The sequence below is a fragment of the Gigantopelta aegis genome, chromosome 3 (genome assembly GCF_016097555.1).
Source record: "Gigantopelta aegis isolate Gae_Host chromosome 3, Gae_host_genome, whole genome shotgun sequence".
Classification (NCBI taxonomy): Eukaryota; Metazoa; Mollusca; class Gastropoda; order Neomphalida; family Peltospiridae; genus Gigantopelta; species Gigantopelta aegis.
Window position 1 is genome coordinate 30,906,123 of NC_054701.1, and position 20,452 is coordinate 30,926,574.

The window sequence follows — 20,452 nt, forward strand, 5'->3', positions numbered from 1 at the left end:
AAAGTCACAGACTCATGTTTCACTCAATTGTAACTTTACCCAAATGTGTTACAGTTTGTAGATTAACTAAATTTAGTGTGCATTTTAATGGGCTGAAGCTACTCCCCCCTCCTATGTTTTTTAATATATATATATATATATATATATATATATATTTATTCATATATTGTTAATCCCTTCTCTCTATTTCTCTCGTCTTCCTTTTTTGTTTTAGCATCTATATGCAGGTCTTTTATACAAGTTTACTGCAAAATGACGAGACATGTTGACCATTGATCAATCACACTGTAATGTACATAGTATAATAAAATAATGTTTAAATCAATAATGAAGTCACGCCAGCATGTGTGTGTTTTTATTTAACGACACCACTAGACCGGCCTCGGTGGCGTAGTGGTTAAGCCATCGAACTACAGGCTGGTAGGTACAGGGTTCGCAGCCCGATACCGGCTCCAACCCAGAGCGAGTTCTTAAGGGCTCAATGGGTAGGTGTATGGCCACTACACCCTCTTCTCTCTCACTAACCACTAACCAACTAACCCACTGTCCTGGACAGACAGCCCGGATAGCTGAGCTGTGTGCCCAGGACAGCGTGCTTGAACCTTAATTGGATATAAGCACGAAAATAAGTGGAAATGAAATGACACCACTAGAACACATTGATTAATTAATCATTCGCTATTTGATGTCAAACATTTGGTAATTTTGACATAATTATACTAGACGGAGGAAACCCGCTACATTTTTCCATTAGTAAGGGATATTTTATATGCATCATCCCACAGACAGGATAATACATACCACGACCTTTGATATACTAGTCATGGTGCACTGGCTAGAACGAGAAATAGGCCAATGGACCCCCCCCCCCCCCCCCCAAGGGGATATATCCTAGACTGACCGTGCACCAAGCAAGCGCTTTACCGCTGGGCTACATCCCTCCCGTCCATGTATGTGCAGTATGTTATCTACACGTGTATTATAATATCCATTGTTAAAACAACAACAACAACAACAAACAAACAAAAAACCCCACTGAAAACAACAACAACAACACAAACAACAATAAAACTAAACATGCGGGCGCGCACATATTAAAGGAATCCTTAAGCAAGGCTTTTGGACTGGTATGCATATTCAACGATATATAATGCACATTATTGCTTAATATCAGCAAGTGTATTATTATATATAATTAATAAAATGGTTATATGTGACGGCTATTATATATAACGGGAGTAGCCATTTTGTTCCATACCAGTCAATACGCCCTCTGGCAAGTCGGTGATTACGTAAAACTAACGTGTAACGTCAGGAATGAGTCTTAGAACTAGAGAAACAAATCTACCTGTTTTTTGAGGGATTATAAAATAGTCATGCATTGCAGTGTTCTGTAATAATATACATCTCAGTAAGCCAGCAATAAATATATATTATTTTTCAATACAAAATAAACCATTAATGTCAAAGTGGTTACACAACAAGTCGAAATAATTATACCATGTTTTGTCCATGCATGAACCTACGTACCGAAATAATACACGGTGTGATTTCTTAGTTAATATGTCTATTCTGTTAGTTGCCTCTACCTGTGATTTCTGATTGGCAAGTGTGTCTTTGATTGGTAACCAAACGAGCCAATTAATTGATGCAGTCTAGATACAAAAATACATACTGGTGTTGTGTAATATTACCTGTCGCCCTTAAAATGGTAATGCACATGGTTTATTACTGTACACATTTCTGTAAAACTATTGATTAAGTAGACTTTCCCATCTAAAATCACAGAACTGACCAATTACGTAGTCCCAAAGAAAAGAAAATTCTCACTTGGGTATCGTGGGTTGTGGTTTTTGCTCCAACGTAGCATACCAATAGGCCTAATAGTGTACATTGATCAAAGAGAAGCGCCTTGTCGTAAATTACTGTGCATACAGGAGGTGGTCAGGAGCTGACGTCACTTCGCCCCAAGCTAGAGTACCGGACGCTTCGAAAAGAAACGAAAATGGCTTCCCCCAGATAGCAGGAATAATCACGTTTTTTTAAAATTAACACTACAATTACGCGTTTTTTATTTGTTAAAGTGTCAGTATGTGTTGGTGGTCCGGGTATGCATCTTTCCAACACATAAGGCTCATGTTTTAGTTTATTCTCCCTTTAACAACATACATCGCACATATAAAAGCTACCACTCGTGCAAGTCTGATTTTAAAGTATAACAATAGTTGTTTAGAAAGTAGTATATCTTTGAACGTGACCTATTTGTTTTATTTTATCAATATATGTAAACGTATACACGCTATTTATGACGTTAGTTGTCTTGTCATTGTTAATACAAGTAATTGAAGGCATGCATTTCCCGAGTCAGGATATTCCATGATACGAAATAGTAACTACATCTCTATTAATTCAATAATAATTTCTCCCATTTCTGATTTGCCCCAATTCCACACCCTTTCCTTTGCACTTGATCACTGTATCCAAGAACAACAATAAACAAACACGCTTATGACGGTCTTGTTTATTCAGTCACTGAATCAGTGTGGAAATATGGATCAGTTGCTTAAAGAATTAGTAAACCACAATGACATATGCTTTTAATTGTGCCAAACAAAAACAAGACCATGATTATATTAATATTGGCCGTGGGCGGGGCAGGGTTTTTCTAGAGAGGGGTGCAATGTTTCAGAAATCAGGAAGAGGGAATGTTTGAAAAGGACACCCACATTATATAAAAAGTACTTTAACAGACATTATACTGTTAAATACTGGGTTTTTCTAAACACCTCAAGCTCAGCTTCGGGAGTGGGGGTGGTGGTGATTATGGAACCTCCAACAACTTATCCTGAACACGCACCTGATACATGGGCTAGGCCTACACATTACCTGGTCTAATTAAACACAAATATATTGTGTTTTTAGTTTTGTTTAAATCAACATTGATTAAGGAAAGTAAAGAAGAAGAATATAAAATGTTGTCAAGTACGACATCTCCACACACTCCAGCCAGTGCACCACGACTGGTATATCAAAGGCCGTGGTATGTGTTATCCTGTCTGTGGGTTAGAGCATATAAAATATCCCTTGCTGCTAATCGAAAAGAGTAGCACATGACATGAAGTGGCGACATCGGGTTTCCTCTCTCAGTATCTGTGTGGTCCATAACCATATGTCCGACGACATATAACCGTAAAATATAATGTGTTGAGTGTGTCGGTAAATAAAACATTTCCTTCCTTCCTTTCCACACACACACACACACACACACACACACACACACACACACACACACACCAACAATCATCAACCCCCACCTTATTAGCAAATATTGTAGTACAGTTTGACTCACACCTACAGAATAGTAATAAAGTGTCAAACATACTTGGGACTAATGCTATTTTATGTATATGTGTGTGGTAATGCTGTTAATTGCTGTACTAGGTATAATAACTTTATTTACATTGATGAATATATTTAGTCTGTTTTACTATACATACCATCAAGTAGGCCTATATGCCTAAAAAGGAAGTAGAACAAGTCTGCCAATTATGTGGATCTATACTTTTATTATTGAATATAGAAAATATAGAATATATATTTAAAAAATTGTATTGTTATGTATCTCTTTGGTTGTTATTATTTTGCAAATATATCAAACCAAATGGAACATTATTGTTGCAAGTTCTGTGAAGTTTTTGACTTCTTACAAAAAATCGTGTAATCTAATTTTGTCAAAAGTTCATATGTCATCTAAGTAGTTAGTATGTTACCTTTATCAAAGTTTATGATTTTAAAAACTTACCTAGTAGGCCCCTATGTCTTCTTGTAGAAAAGCTAAATAAACAATGCCTATCTTTATTCTGACCTTTTTAAGGACTATTACAAAAAAAGTATTATTATTATTATTATTATTATTATTATTTTTTTTTTTTTTTTTTTTTTTTTTTTTTTTTTTTTTTTTTTTTTGGGGGGGGGGGGGTGTCGTAATTTAAAGGCGACACCCTCATAACGTCTGTTGACCTTGAAAATGATCCAGTCTAAAACATTTCTTTCATTTTATGGGGAAACTGCAAGCTTCATTTTGGTGTGTAAAATGCTATTATATATTGATATCTCACCAAGATATGTCAAATTTAAGTCCCCCTACCCCTAATTTTTGGTCACTTTTTCACCATGTTAATTTTGTACATGAGGTCAAATTTCTCACTTATTGCCAGGATCAGAATGTCCACCCTGATTTTTATGATGGCCCAGGTGGTCCCCCTCACCAAACATGGAGGGTGAAAGCAGGCAGAAAGGACAGGGAAGTGAGAGGAGAACAATTAACAGGGGGTAGGGAGGAGAAAAGGGGGAAGGGGACAATGGGAGGAAAAGTTTAAAGAAAAAGGAGTTTTAGACTATAACTAAGGGGATGCCCCCCCGACCCCCCCCCCAACAAACAAAAGAAAGGAGCTACGGAAGTGTATTAGAAAGGGAGAAGGAAAGAGAAAGGGGTAATGGTGGAAACCAAAACAACCAAGGGGTTCTCACCAACGGGTGTGTAAGAAAGGGAGAAGGAAAAAGCGTGGTTATAACAATGAATCTCGCAAAAAAGCAGGGGATTATAAAGTCCCCGTAGCGCAGTGGAAAGCGCGCTGGGGGGGAACTTCTAATCCAGAAGGTCGCGGGTTCGATAAATCCGCCGGGGAGATGAGAGGCTGAAACTTTTAAAGGAAAAGGGAAACAAACATTCAATTCAGTAAGATATTTCAAAAGATCATAAAAGCATCGTTCTATTAAAGAGGTGTTGGCTACGAAAGTAATATCAGGAGGAAAGCAAGGAGAAGGGTAAAAAGGATAATTAATGAGAAGTCTTCAATTGACAGTGAGGAAATAATCAAAGGACAAGGGGAAATTAATGAGAAATTGTTCAACGCTTTGAGAAAAATCACGCATGAGGTAATTTTCAACACTCAGCAAACAAACTTTAAAAGAGGGAGAGTTAACTGGAGATACATTGGATGTAAAAGGAGGAGAATAAAGTGGAATAAGGCCGATATGGATAGGGGATAGTGAGGACAATCTGTAAAATGCATAATACAAAGGACAAGTCACATTTTAAAAAACAGTAAGTAACAAGATGATACGGGACAAACGAAGGTCAATTAATTGAAATATAACTAAAAGCGAGACAAATATTCCTTTAGATGCAAAAATTTATGTACGTCGTTCATAGAAAGGAAAAGTCGGATGAACATGAAAAGTGAATTTTGAATGGTCTGAGATGTTAGATATATATAGGATATAAGGAAAGAATGGCAGGGACTACGGAGAAAGAGGGAGGAGGCTGAGCGAGAGAGAGAGAGAGAGAGAGCAGAGAGGAGAGAGAAAGAGAGAAAGAGAGAGAGATGAGAGAGAGAGGGAAGGTGAGGAGAAGTGAAATTATAGTATATATATAAAAAATAAAGAAAGGGAGGAGAGAGAGAAGAGAGGAAGAAGGGAGAGAGAGAGAGAGAGGAGAGAGAGAGAGAGAGAGGAGGAGAGAAAGAATGATACAGAAAGACAAAGGCTAGGGGAGAGAAACAGAAAGAAAAGGATGAGGACATTAAAGGAAAGAAAGGAAGGTTTTAAAAAGGAAAAGACGCCGCTAGAAGCACAGAAGATTTTTTATCTTAAAGAAAGGATTGGCGTCAAACAATATGGGGGAAAGACACTGTTTTGAGAGGAGAGAAAAAGCTGTCATAAACAAGAGGCTAGGGGAGAGAGACGCAGGCATTCAAGGGATCTTTTATTTGCGAAAGGACAGGCAGGATAGCACAAAACAGGAAAAAGTGAACCAGTATGGAATCACTGGTACGGTGCAAAAAGAAGAAACCTAACAATGAGCCTTGTTTACGGAAAAGAAAAACTCAAGGAAAAAAGAGGTTCGGTATCTCGAGGAAAAGAATCCAGGCCTCGACGGGGGAAAGAAAAGTAAACCTACAGGCCTGTAGACCGATGGGAAAAGACGGAAGCCACCGAAAAAAAGGAAACACCATTAAAGGGCCGTAGAAAGCAGGGGGGGGGGAAAAGGATTCGAAAACCCATTAAAAGAAAGTTAAAGAAAAAGGAGTTTTAGAAAAAGAAATAATCAGTTGCCCCCAGAACCCCCCCCCCCCCCAAACAAAAAATCCTAGCTACGGGAAGAAAAGAGGATTAAAGCGAGAATTAGATATTATGGAGTTGTGTTGAGAAACCAGGGGAAAGTAACAAAACAACGCAAAGGGTGTTCTCACCAATCGGGGGGGAAGAGGTAGAGAAGTAAGAAGGAGAAAAAGACGTTGAGGGAGAGAAGGAGGGAAGAGGCAAAAGCATTGAGATTATCAAGGGGGCCGTAGCGGGGGGGGATAGCGCGCTTGGAAAGAAAAGGAAAAGGTCGGAGGAGGAAGGAAACAGGGGGAAGGGAAGGGCAGAAAGGAATAAAGGGGGAATGTGGATAAAACAAGGAAAAAAGAAACAGAAAGACCTAATATGAGAAAGAAGTATCAGATGCATTGTTCGGAAAAAACAGTGTGGCTACTAACAAGTAAAGGAGAAGAGGTAAAAGCAAAGAGGGAAAAAGGGATAATTAATTACAGTTCTTCATTGTGTTTTGGATCTAATCAAAGGAACAAGGGGGGAAGGGAAAATGTTGAAAAGGGAAGAAAGAAAACGCATGTGACAATCACGCACAAGGTAAGAAAGGAGAACTTATGCAAGACAAACTTTAAGAGGAATTGCAAGTTAAAAGGAAAAAGGATTGGAAGTATTTGGATTGTGTGAATAAATTCCTTATCAGGTTCCTATTACCTCAATACAAAAGAAAAATGAATAAGAACAAAGGACATGGAACATTTAAAAACATAAAAGGGATTGGATCTACGACAAACGAAGGTCTAAAAAGAATGGAAGAGAGTAAAAGAGAAAAAGCGGAAGGACAAATAAGGAAAACAGAACAGGGGATATTTAGAGTAACGTGGTTCATAGAAGGAAAAGTCGGATGAAAAGGAGTGTGAATTGGAGTGGGAAAAGGAGATAGAAATAGGATATATAGGAGTGGGGGAAAGAACATCCGGGAAAGAGAGAAAAAGGAGAGAGAGGAGAGAAAGAGGGGAGAGAGAGAAAGAGAAGAAAAGGAGCGAGAGAGAGAGAGAGAGGAAGAGGGGAGAGGAGAGGAGAAATATATATATTATAAGAATATATATAGAGAGAGAGGCGAGAAGCCGAGAGAGAGAGAGAGAGAGAGAGAGAGAGAGAGAGAGAGAGAGAGAGAGAGATGAGGAGAGAGAAAGAGAGAGAAATGGAGAGAGTAAGAGATAGATAGAGCAGAAGAGAGAGAGGAGAGAGTGGGGAGAGAGAGAGAGGGTTTGAGAGAGAGAGAGAGAGAGAAGAGATGTGAGAGAGAGAGAGAGATAGATAGAGATATGAGAGAGAAATTATATAATATATATATTAATAGTATATATCTATATATATGATGTATTGAATAATACTCTTACATATATACTTGTACATCTTGTATCATCTATATATATATATATATATATATCATATATCTATTTTTTATATATATATATAATTGTATTAATTATAATTTTGTTTAGTTCTTATTAAGCCACTGTTACTGTATTATGTGCATCTTGTTATGGTCGTTTATATTATATATTCATATAATACTGTTGTATTTACATTGAGTGCTGTTTTTAAAAGAAAGAGACAAAACTATGTATATTGTATCATTATCATATTATATGGTTATTGTACCTTCTCTTTTTTTTAAATAATAAAAACAACAGCAACAACAACAATTGCTAGTACGCTATATATTATTATAGTTCCCCTAACCCTCCTCTATTCTACGTGGATATATTAACTAATATCAAGGGACGGGACGTAGGCCAGTGGTAAAGCTCTCGCTTGACCAAGTTGACGCGCGGTAGGTGTGGGCAGTGGTTATTTCTCGTTCCAGCCAGTACATCCCTTGCTGCTAATGGACAAATGTAGCGGGTTTTCTCTCTAAAACTATATGTTAAAATTACCAAATGTTTGACATTAATAAATCAATGTGCCCTAGTGGTGTCGTTACCCCCCCCCCCCCAAAAAAAAACCCCCAAAAAAACCAACAACCAACAACCCTAAACAACAAACAGAGTCCCAGCCCTATTATAAAAGAGTCAGCCCTGTAACATCTGACAATGAAACTCCACAAAAAGAAAAATAATTGTATGTCCCCGTAGCGCAGTGGATAGCGCGCTGGACTTCTAATCCAGAGGTCGCGGGTTCGAATCCCGCCGGGGATGACAATAATTTTGTTTTTGAAAAGCATTCGCAAAATAGTTTAAAAAAGAAAGAAAAGTTATACGTGTTTTGTTCTTGATTTTACACATTCAGATACATGCCGAAATTTGACAAAATGATACTTCAGCTCGTGTGTCCCGTAGACCGAATTTCTCTGTCTCTGTTAAGCTATTTCAAATTTTATATTAATTTTTTAATGATTTGTCTATTTTATATTTACAGAAATATTCGGTCTACTTCTAACCCTGCCATATTTATATCTTGACACAAATTTGCAAATTCTTCTTTCATTCCTTTGATCTTGACACAAATTTGCAAATTCTTCTTTCATTCCTTTGATTCTTTTTTCTTTCTTTTTTTAAAACAACCTTCACTTGTTAAACTTTCTAGAAAGTTCAACTCTAATCAGGTTATAGTTTTTGTTATTGTTGTTGTTTTGTTTCTTGTTTTGTTTTTCATACACCTACGTCATCAATTCACTGGAACCTTACCCGGAGTCACGTTCGGGCTTTATTGTGCTTAGAGTGTAAATAAGTGCTATATTAGTTAATCTGTTTAAAGTTTACATTAGTTACGGTAAACACCAAACACAAAAACGCCGACCACAACAGACTGATTAATAATAATATGAGCGCAATTTAGCGGGTCGATATTGATATAGACAATGTTTGTCACGATATACGCGAGTGGATTCATTGCATGACGAATAAATAATTGAAAGATAGTCGCTTCTGTTGAATATGTCACGTTGCGCTCTCTGTGGGGCATGTCATGTAAATAGAAATTGATTACAGATTCTTCCTTAAGGTGCGCTTTAACGATACAACATTTTATACGACACAAGTTACCGTTAGATATTGTTTATCTTGCAATGAGTTGTTACAAAATATATTTAAATACCTGGCGTAGTCAGGATTTTATATTGGGTGGTCGCCCACATCGGGTGAGAGGTTGGGGTGGGGGAGGGGGGGGGGGGGAGGGGTGGCAGAGCCGGTTTATCCTAGTAGCACATGCAGCACGTGCTACGGACCCCGCGCTTCATGGGGACCCCGCGGTGACGTGTACATTTATTTTCCCCAGGTAATTTCCCCCCTCTCCCCCAGGGGGTTGCAAAATATATATACTGGGAAGAGGGCCCCGCTGTTATTTGTGCTACAGGCCCCTGCGGATTCTTGAACCGGCTCTAGTGGCGGGGAGGGGGGGGGGGGGGGGGGCACCATCCACTGTCTATGAATGTTACTTTCCCCTTATTATACACGTGTTATGGGGCGACACCAACAGACAAATATAAAACGTGGTGGGGGAAAAGCAATCTGATTACAATTAGCTCCGCTGATTAGACCAGTAGGGCTGATTTCAATTAGATTGGGGCAAAACGAGGACTGTGTGATGTAGCAAGTGGAATGTGTTTGTAAACAACGCGATTTGTGGTATAACTCATATCTAACGGACTCGACTGTTGTATTAAAAAACATGCTTATCAAAAAATGAAATTTCTACGCTATCTGAAGTTATTAAATTTTACGAGAGGCGGGATTTGACGTTTTCCTATCCAAACTAATTCTCTACGACTGGTATATCACTGGTAAATGTGGTCCCGAATCTGTGGGAAAATGTATTTTTTGTTTTTTTTTTTTTTTTTTGTTTTTTTTTTTTCTTTTTTTTCTGTTGTTGTGTTTTTTTTTTTTGTTTTTTGTGTTGTTTTGTTTTTTTTTTTTGGTTTTGGTGTTTTTTTTTTTGTTTTTGGTGGTCGACAAAAGATTCATTAACGTTTGTGAGGAATATGTAGAGGGTTTCCTCTAATGACTGTCAGAATTAAGAAATATCGACCCCCCCACCCCACCCCCCCCAAAAAAACCCCAACAACCCAACCCCAAAAAAAAAACCCAAACAACAATACCCCCCCCCCCCGTTTATTATTTTAATCAATATACCGTACTCTAATGGTGTTATGAAGTTTAATATTAATTAGTTACGGTGCTTTCGCTTGTAATCAGTATAATTTGGATTTGACATATTATGGTTCATCACTATAAAAAATTAAACTTTGTTTTGTTTACACCATTAGATCTCATTGATTTATTAATCATCAGCTATTGGATGTCAAACCACAAGCACAACAAAATCTTCCTCTAATAAGCTGTCATCTTCTAATGGTGTTGCTCCATCTAATTTTGCCATATTGACTATTCGAGGAAACCCGCAAGGGCTCTGTTATATGCACTATCCCATATATAGGATAGCACATACCACGGCCTTTGATATACTAGTCGTGGTGCACTGACAGGAATGTGAAATAGCCCAATGGGCCCACAGACGGGGATCAATCCTAGACGCACCGCGCAACAGGCGGACGCTTTCCCACTGGACTACGCCCCGCCCAGGTTCATTACGTGAATGGATCAACTGTGTTTAAATGGATCTCCAACATATAGTGGATATTGTCGTGTGCTACCATAAATATCACATGGTATTCTTTCTAATGGGTGTCAAAATGTATGTTTATTAACAAGTTTATTCTATGTTTTAATGTCTCACAGGCTTAAATTTGCTGTTAGTTGTAAAAATGGGATGGTTTCTAATTACTGTTTATGTTTCTCTTTTAAAATGGAACTAAAATCTTTGATAATTTAAGCGTTATCCACACTAAAATTCAATTATGGATAAACTGTTTAAAAGTCGTTACTATGAATCGTACCGAGCGAACGGGGCTTTAAAAGCAACAAACATGCTTAAGTGACAGTAATTGAACATATCTGAGTACTGACTAAATAAAGTGACTAAGTCCACACACAATACACTGTCAAGTATGTCCTTAAATGTTCAAACAAAATATTTTTCAAATTGCGACCACTGTTTCTGTAAACAAAAGAGGTTTTTTTAAAAAGTTTATTTTGTTTAACGACACCATTAGACAACATTAATTTTATTGATCATTGGCTATTGGATGTCAAACATTTGGTAATTTTGATATAATTATAGTCTTAGAGAGGAAATCCTGTACATTTTTCCATTAGTAGCAAGTTATCTTTTATATGCACCATCCCACAGGCATGATAGCACATACCGCGGCCTTTGTTATACCAGTCGTGGTGCACTAGCTAGAGCTAATGGGCCCATCGACGGGGATGGATCCTAGTCCGACCGCGTATCAAGCGAGTGCTTTACCACTGGGCTACGCACCGCCCTTTCTGATAACAAGACCCAGCTCTTATGGCTAATCCGCAGACCAAAATCACGCCTACATCCCAAAACTAAATATTTGGCGATTACGAACATTATGTAAATGCCATCGTAAGCCTAGTTTCGCACGTAAATGTAAATCTAGGACTAAACTACAATTCTAGTTCCTGCTAATAGTACAACTATATAGTTTGAAATATACATATATTTCATTTTCTTTTGCCTTAAAATGCACCATCTTCTTCAATGAAGTAGTTTTCTGCGTGAAATAGATGCTAAATACGTGTAAACGTATGACCGGTGTAAACGTATGACCTGCTAGTCACAGGCGTAAACTTACGATGTTTGTGTGAAACGGGCCCCAGCTTTGTACTATTTAATATAATTGTAATAGCGCTTATTAAAATTGCCACCAGTAACAATGAGATTTTTAAATATTAAAATCGCTTTAGATGGAACAAGAATTGGACAATTTATAATACGTTTCTTACATCATGGGCGTACATAGGATTTTGAAAAGGGGGGTTCCAAAATAGATTGCAGAGATATTGGGCATATATTTTATGTTGAGTTGTGAAAAGGAGGGTTCCAAAATAGATTGCAGAGATATTGGTGATGATGATAACTAGTTTAACGTGCCCATATACCACTAGGGTTTCAAACACGCCAATCCCGAGTCCGACCTCCGATAAGATCGGTGGCCTGACTCGGGATGGGGGGGGGGGGGGGGGGGGGGGGGGGGGGGGGGGGGGGGGGGTTGAAAATGAGCAGAAATTTGAAAATAGCAATTAGTAAAAAAAGTTAATAGAATAAAAAAAAAAAAAAAAAAGGTTACAAGCCAAAAATAAAAAGAATTGACTGCTCGGCCGAATATTTATATAATTTGGAGCATTTTAGAAGGACAGTCCAAAATTAAAGAAGAGAAAGAAGAGAGGATCGGACTATTTAATCATATTTAAAAATAAAGAAGTAATTTCAACATAAAATTTTGAACGCAGATCTAAAAGTTTAAAGTCCGATCGATATGTCCACGCGAGTGGCCTCGTTAAGGCCGTTTGGGTGCACAGCTTAAAGTGACGAGATGGGTTGCATCCCGTGAAGAAAACCCCTAGATTGACAGTCGATAGACGTTGAAGGTGTAGTGCTGTGCTGAAATACAGATCTTGAGAAGCCGGATCCGTCTGAACGAGAGAGAGTATCAGACTAGGGTATAGTCCAGTCGTCATGGTTTGGTATAGTGGTGCGGACGGGCCCGACTCCGGAGGATACGAGATGGTATCACTATAAAGCAAGGTAAAGTCTAGAAAAAGAGTAGTAGGGGCCGACCCCGCTTCCTATTTCTTCTTAGAGTGGGGCGGTCAATCTTCCAGTGCTGCTAGGACAGGCTCGGACATGTAGAGACTAAACGCGAACAACCGTGGCGTTCTGCAGAATGGCCGTCATACGAGTCACGAAAAAAACCAAGTCGACAGTCAGACGGAGAAATGACGTGGAGGCAAGGAATCTCGCTAAAAAAGAATCCATCCTGGTGGTGCAGGCTGTCGAAACGAGAAGCGTTCCAGCGTTCAATCAGTTCCAATGACCGCATACATCCCAGTACAAAACTTAAATTCGCCGACAAAAACAACGAAATGAAGGACCCCCAAGTCGAGCTCACGAAAGCACGTGCAGTGTGCACACGCGAAACAAACACGTCTTACCTCGTGGAGCTCCAGACTGGGAATGAGAGATATTGGGCATATATTTCTATGTTTAGTAAATATAATAATGTCAGATATCAATGTCAGATATATTAAATTATAAAAAAAAGCGATTTCGGGGGGGGGGGGTGTCGGTCAAACCCATCGACCCCCCCCCCCCCCCCCCCCCATGTACGCCCATGTACACACCCGTTTGTGAGAACAACATTCGTTATGTTTCATAACACACACTTGTTTACACATGTACGTATGCTAGCAATTTCAAGACATACGACTGGCTGCTCCTAGGTGATGACCAGGTCACAAGTGCTATACATCCAAGGAAAAAAACAGCGCGATCGAAATCGATTACACTATGACGTATAGTTAACCTGACAATCATTTGTAAGTTAGCTACAAGTCAAAGGGCTGTAAATAACATTTAGTCGAAAAATATGTTTAAATTTGCTTACAACCTGGGTTTTGGGGATATATAAGAAATAGAATAATACATTCGTATCCGTTAGCTACATTTTAAAACGACTCGTTGTAAGATAAATGGTATTTAACGACCACTTATGTATTATTCTCTATATAATATTATATAAGTAACAAATAATAAAAGTTTTAAAAATTGATGAAATACAAAATAATTGCAGATGAAGAGAGAAAGTTAAAAAGAGAGAGGGAGAAAAGTAAGGGAGGTTGATGTATATACAGAGAGAGAGAGAGAGAGAGAGAGAGAGAGAGAGAGAGAGAGAGAGAGAGAGAGAGAGAGAGAGAGAGAGAGAGACACACACACACACACACACACACACACACAGAGAGAGATCTTTAAAAAAATTAAAATGAGTCAGTTCATCGCTCCTGTGATCATCGTGATATAGATATATTTCCGTGCGTCACGTAGCTCTAAAAATATTAATCTTCGTGCAGTTAATTGTGTGATTAAAATCTGTTCCCGTATATTTACTTGGATACGGATTTTATTACAGGTCACAGGTGGACGTAAACTAGTGACAGGTTGATTGAGAAGACATGTTAATCATATTCATCGATGTTTATAGGTATGACGTGTATTTACACAGGGAATATGGCCACTTCTTGTCCCATACATCAAACATATCGCCGGCTATAAATATAGCAAAGTCAAACAATTCTGAAGCGTGTTTTATTAAAGGCACAATCTCTCTAGTAGAAATCAGTATTCCTAATTATAACATCTGACCGGTTAATAACTAGTGCACTACGACTGGTATATCAAAAGCCGTGGTATGTGATGTTCTGTCTGTTGGAAAATGCATATAAAAGGTCCTTTCTCTGTTGCTTATGGAAAAATGTTTCCTTTGAATTAACAAATGTTTGAAATCCAGTAGCAGATGATTAACTATTCATTGTACTCTAATTGTGTCAAAAACCCCCAGAAATTTTTACTTTTAACTCACCAGTTAAAGTTTGAACGTCACCGTATCTATACATAGGCCCTAATATCACAGACGTCTCTCGTCTTGGAATGAAGAAGTGGCCCACGCCAAAACATACGCCCACGACAGGCGTGCCATATGTGGCTCTGAACATGTACGTTGAATTATTTCCTTGCCCTTGTCATTGTCTTTGTCTCTTCACCGGCGTCGAACGATGTCGAAAAGATCGGGGCCATCCCCCCTTCAACTCTGAAGATTATGCCTCCTTCCCGAGTTGAACGGCGAATTTATGCATTTCTAGGAGTGAGACGGGACGTAGCCCAGTGGTAAAGCGCTCGCATGATGCGCGGTCGGTGTGGGATCGATCCCCGTCGGTGGGCTCATTGAACTATTTCTCGTTCCAGCCAGTGCACCACAACTGGTATATCAAAGGCCGTGGTATGTGCTATCCTGTCTGTGGGATGGTGCATATAAAAGATCCCTTGCCGCTAATCAAAAAGAGTAGCCCATGAAGTGGCGACATTGGGCTATCTTTATCTATATCTGCGTAGTCCTTAACCATATGTCCGACGCCATATAGCCATAAATAAAATGTGCTAAGTGCGTCGTTAAATAAAACATTACCTTTATTAATGCATTTCTGTCCCCTCCAGTTACTGGTATCTTCCGACGCCAAAGTACTACCACGCTTGTCATATGTGAGATATGCAATAGGAGTTGCTAGACATTGGCATAGGTGGTGTAGTGGTTAAACCATCCTACTTGGAATGACAGACCCTAGTTTTTAAACACTACAACGTAGTAGAAGTACTTTTATTGTTTAGAATGTTCATTTTCGAACACCTGAAGTAGTTCTGGGCATCCGAATTTTTATAATACTCCAAAATGCATTTTTATTAATTCTAAAAACACTTTCGTCTGAGAATTAATAGTTATTGAGAAAAGCTCTAGTTATTTTTCGAACAATATTTTCCCGTATAAATATCACAGAGTATAACTTATCTTTGTCATAACCTTATCCAAATGTGTGTTATAGGTTTGTAGAGTAACTAAACTTGGCGTCCATTTTCACGGGCTGAAACTAGGGTCTGAATCGTTTTCCGGTAGCGGAACCCACCCAGAGCGAGTTTCACTCCTTGAGCAATAGGTAGGTGTATAGTCACTTCACCAACTTCCCTCTCACTAACATTCATTTCATTTCAACTTATTTTCATGCTTATATCCAATTAAGGTTCAATCACGATGTCCTAGGTACACACCTCAGCTATCTGGGCTGTCTGTCCAGGATAGTGGGTTAGTTGTTAGTTGGTTAGTGGTTAGTGAGAGAGAAGAGGGTGTAGTGGGATTACTCCTACCCATTGAGCCCTTAAGAACTCGCTTTGGGATGGAGCCGGTACCGGGCTGCGAACCCTGTACCTACCAGCCTGTATTCCGATGTCTTAACCACTGCGCCACCGAGGCCGGTCTCACTAACAACTAACCACTAACCCACTGTCATGGACAGACAGCACAGATAGCTCAGGCCAGCGTGCTTGAATCTTAATTGGGTATAAGCACGGACATAACTAAATGAAATGAAAGTTGCTGGACTATACATTTTTATAATTTGATTTAAACTAGGATTACGTGTCGGAACCAGTGCTCCATGACTAGTATATCAAAGGACGTTGTGATATCATGTCTGTGAAACAGTAAAGTTTGTTTTGTTTAACGACACCACTAGAGAACATTGATATATTAATCATCGGCTATTGGATGTCAAACATTTGGTAATTCTGTTTCGTAGTCAATAGAGGAAACCCGTTACATTTTCTTAATGCAGCAAGGGATCTTTTATATGCACTTTCCCACAGACAGGAAAGAACATACCACGGCCTTTGACCAGTTGTGGAACAAGAAAAAACCCAATCAGCTGAATGGATCCACTGAATTGGATCGATCCTGCGACAAAAGCACCTCAAGCGAGCACTCAACTGACTGAGCTAAATCCTGCCCCTTGTGATATTATGTCTGTGAAACAGTCTGAATAATAGATCCCTAGCTGCTGTGGACAAATAGTCGATGATTAATTAATTAATCAATCAATCAATATAGTCCTGCAAACAAGGCCACAAAAGAGGCTTAGTTTTTGAATAGGTGGTCACGGAAGGGCAACATTAATTTTTCCACATGGCTAAAAATTAACATTGGGGTGTTGTGAGTCGTGGTATGTGCTACCCTGTCTGTGGGATTGTGCGTATAAAAGATCCCTTTCTACTAATGGAAAAATGTAGAGGGTTTTCTATCTAAGACTCTTATGTCAAAATGACCAAATGTTTGACACCCAATAGCGGATGATTTAATAAATTAATGTGCTCTAGTGGTGTCGTCAAACAAAACAAACTTTTATTTATACCCATGCTGTATATGTTGATTGAGTCCTCGCACACATTGAAGGAAGGAAATGTTTTATTTACCGAAGCACTCAACACATTTTATTTACGGTTATATGGCGTCAGACCGCACACATTGATGTCAGTATATAATCGTCTATGGGTGTCATTTGGTAGGGCATATATAACTCATTTTTATATTTGGATTCAACATACCTTAAAACCCTTGCATACCAAATTTCATACTTTCTGCCAGATGTGCACATTTTTTTTTTATCTATCCGCCCTTCTATTATTGATTTCAGACTTTTCATGAATATAATGAATACTCTTCTCCTGGTAAGATTTGAGATAGTAGGATGTGAAAGTCCTCACGAAGTTACAGGTGATTATAAAACTGACACGACTAAAATTAATTTTTCCCAAAAAAACCCCAAAGACATAATTATAATTTGGTTAGATGACAACGTAAGTACCATTAAATAGGCAAGGAGTTATAACCGAGTTTATGTACCAAACATGTCAGGAAGAATTACGTCCCTTTAGTTTACTCGAAATTAGTGGGCATAGTGGTAGTCAAGGGGTTTGTGTCATGTGGGTCAAACATTATTAGAAGATAACACCTATTTGGATACCATCTACAGACCCAAAGAACAAGAAAAGTCGTGGTGGCAAATTTAAAGAGGTAGCCATATTGAATTTTAAAATGACTGACATTTATGTTACTTTTTCAGCCATAATTTCAGTTTTGAACAACGTATGAAGCTGTGTTTGGTGGTAAAACCTACATTTTCAATAGCAGTAGGGTCTAAGAAGACTCAATTTAGTGGACATGAATAACAAATCGGCTATTGGGTGTCAAAAAAGAGGGCTGCCACTCCACGGAATAAATGAATGAATGAATGTTTAACGACACCCCAGTACAAAAATACACATCGGCTATTAGGTGTCAGAAAAGAGGGCTGCCACTCCACGGAATAAATGAATGAATGAATGTTTAACGACACCCCAGTACAAAAATACACATCGGCTATTGGGTGTCAGAAAAGAGGGCTGCCACTCCACGGAATAAAAAAGAGGGCTGAATGAATGAATGAATGTTTAACGACACCCCAGTACAAAAATACACATCGGCTATTGGGTGTCGGAAAAGAGGGCTGCCACTCCACGGAATAAATGAATGAATGAATGTTTAACGACACCCCAGTACAAAAATACACATCGGCTATTGGGTGTCGGAAAAGAGGGCTGCCACTCCACGGAATAAATGAATGAATGAATGTTTAACGACACCCCAGTACAAAATTACACATCGGCTATTGGGTGTCAGAAAAGAGGGCTGCCACTCACGGAATCCATGGAACCCCAGTGGCTATGAAAAGAGGGCTGTCACTGAATGAATGGATGAATGAATGAATGAATGAATGAATGAATGAATGAATGTTTAACGACACCCCAGTACAAAAATACACATCGGCTATTGGGTGTCAGAAAAGAGGGCTGTCAGTCCATGGAATGGATGAATGAATGAATGAATGAATGAATGAATGAATGTTAACGACACCCCAGTACAAAAATACACATCGGCTATTGAATATTAGAAAAGAGGACTGCCACTCCATGGAATGAATGAATGAATGAATGAATGAATGAATGAATGAATGAATGAATGAATGAATGTTTAACGACACCCCAGTACAAAAATACACATCGGCTATTGGGTATCAGAAAAGAGGATTGCCACTCCATGGAATGAATGAATGAATGTTTAACGACACCCCAGTACAAAAATACACATCGGCTATTGGGTGTCAGAAAAAAAGGCTGCCACTCTACGGAGATCCCTTTCACGTTATTTTGTTTAACGCCACCACAAGAGCACACTGATTTATTCATCATCGGATGTCAAACATTTGGCAATTCTGGCACAGTCTTAGAGGAGATCATCTACATTTTTCCATTTATGCAAGGGATCTTTTATATGCACTTTTCGATAGACATGAGAGCATATTCCACGGCCTTTAATATGCCAGTCGTGGTGCACTGGTTGGAACAGGGGAAACCCAATAAGAGAGCATGTGTCTACTGAGGTGATTCGATCCTTGGATGCAAGCACCTCATGCAAGCGCTTTATCGACTCGGGGGGGGGGGGGGGGGGGGGGAGATTTAGCTCAGTCGATTGAGTGCTCTCCTGAGGTGCTTGCGTTGCAGAATCGAACCACCTCGGTGGATCCATTCAACTGATTGGTTTTTTCTCGTTCCAATCAGTGCACCACAACTGGTCAAAGGCCGTGGTATGTGCTTTCCTGTCTGTGAGAAAGTGCATATAAAAGATACCGTGCAAGTAATGGAAACGTGTAGCGGGTTTCCTCTCTTAGACACTGTCAGTGTTACCAAATGTTTGACTGCCAGTAGCCGATCAATCAATGTGCTCTAGTGGTGTCGTTAAACAAAAACAATCGACTCAGCTAGATCCTGCGCCGGATCTAGGAGGGCTGCCAGTATTGGAATGACAGTCTGTTGCCATAGTATACTGTCTGCCAATTACCACCATTGCTAAGTTTCATTGTCTATGTAGGATGTGAAAATGATGCAAATTGTATGGGACATATACATCTCTGACATACTAACGTTTATTAACTGGGGGGGGGGGGAGGGGGGCGACAAGGGTATGTTCTCAATCTCGGACCAGTGTCATACATGTAAATAGATGTATTGGATCAAGACAAACTACATGTATTATTTTTTGTGGTGGTAGTGGTACATATCACATACTAGTATACCCCCCCCCCCTCCCCCCCGCCCACTACGTTTTATATTTGTCTGCCGTCCCATAACATGACTCACGACACACGACAGAGTATGCGCCCCGACTATAACATCCTGGCTTGGCCAATGGTATGACGAAGGGAAGTAATTCGTATTGACTTACCTATCAACTCTTCTGCTTTTCTGTCCAGGTTCAAGTACACGATTGTATTATATTATGTGTGTGTTGTACTTACCTGTCTACAACTGGGAAGTACTGTCGGTGAAAGCAATCACGCTCCGTGGTGAAACGCTCACCTGGTGTTCTGTAACTAATAACTAGTAGGATCGACCGTCATAAGCTGAAATCATTGCGTTAATGTATGTCCTGGTCTCGGCTACACGGATGGTATTTATCATTGAGTTATATCTCAATCCAACCATAGCCCGAGTACTCTGACTGTAAGAGAGCTAGACCGACATTTGGACATAAGTACGCTCTCATTACAGCGTATTTACGTCCAAATGTCCGTATTCGGAATATTTTCAAATTATTTTCAAATCACTGGCATGATTCTGCAAGTAAGGATTTGATTGGTGGACATGAGCTCCAACTGGCTGCTGTTAGATCCACATGTAATAGTGGAGCTAATTTTAATTAGATTGCACTGGGTATATATCCTGCCCTGGTATATATAAAATGCATTGGTATGTGGTATCCTGTCTATGGGAAACGTAAACGACATCTAGC

The 20,452-nt window shown here is 39.2% G+C and overlaps 1 non-coding gene across 1 annotated transcript; it reads left to right on the top strand.

Annotated features, from left to right (window-relative positions):
- The first annotated feature begins 8,224 nt into the window (after positions 1-8,224).
- On the top strand, positions 8,225-8,297 carry Trnar-ucu. Its single transcript has one exon. It is a non-coding gene; the product is annotated as a tRNA-Arg (tRNA).
- Positions 8,298-20,452: the final 12,155 nt, after the last annotated feature.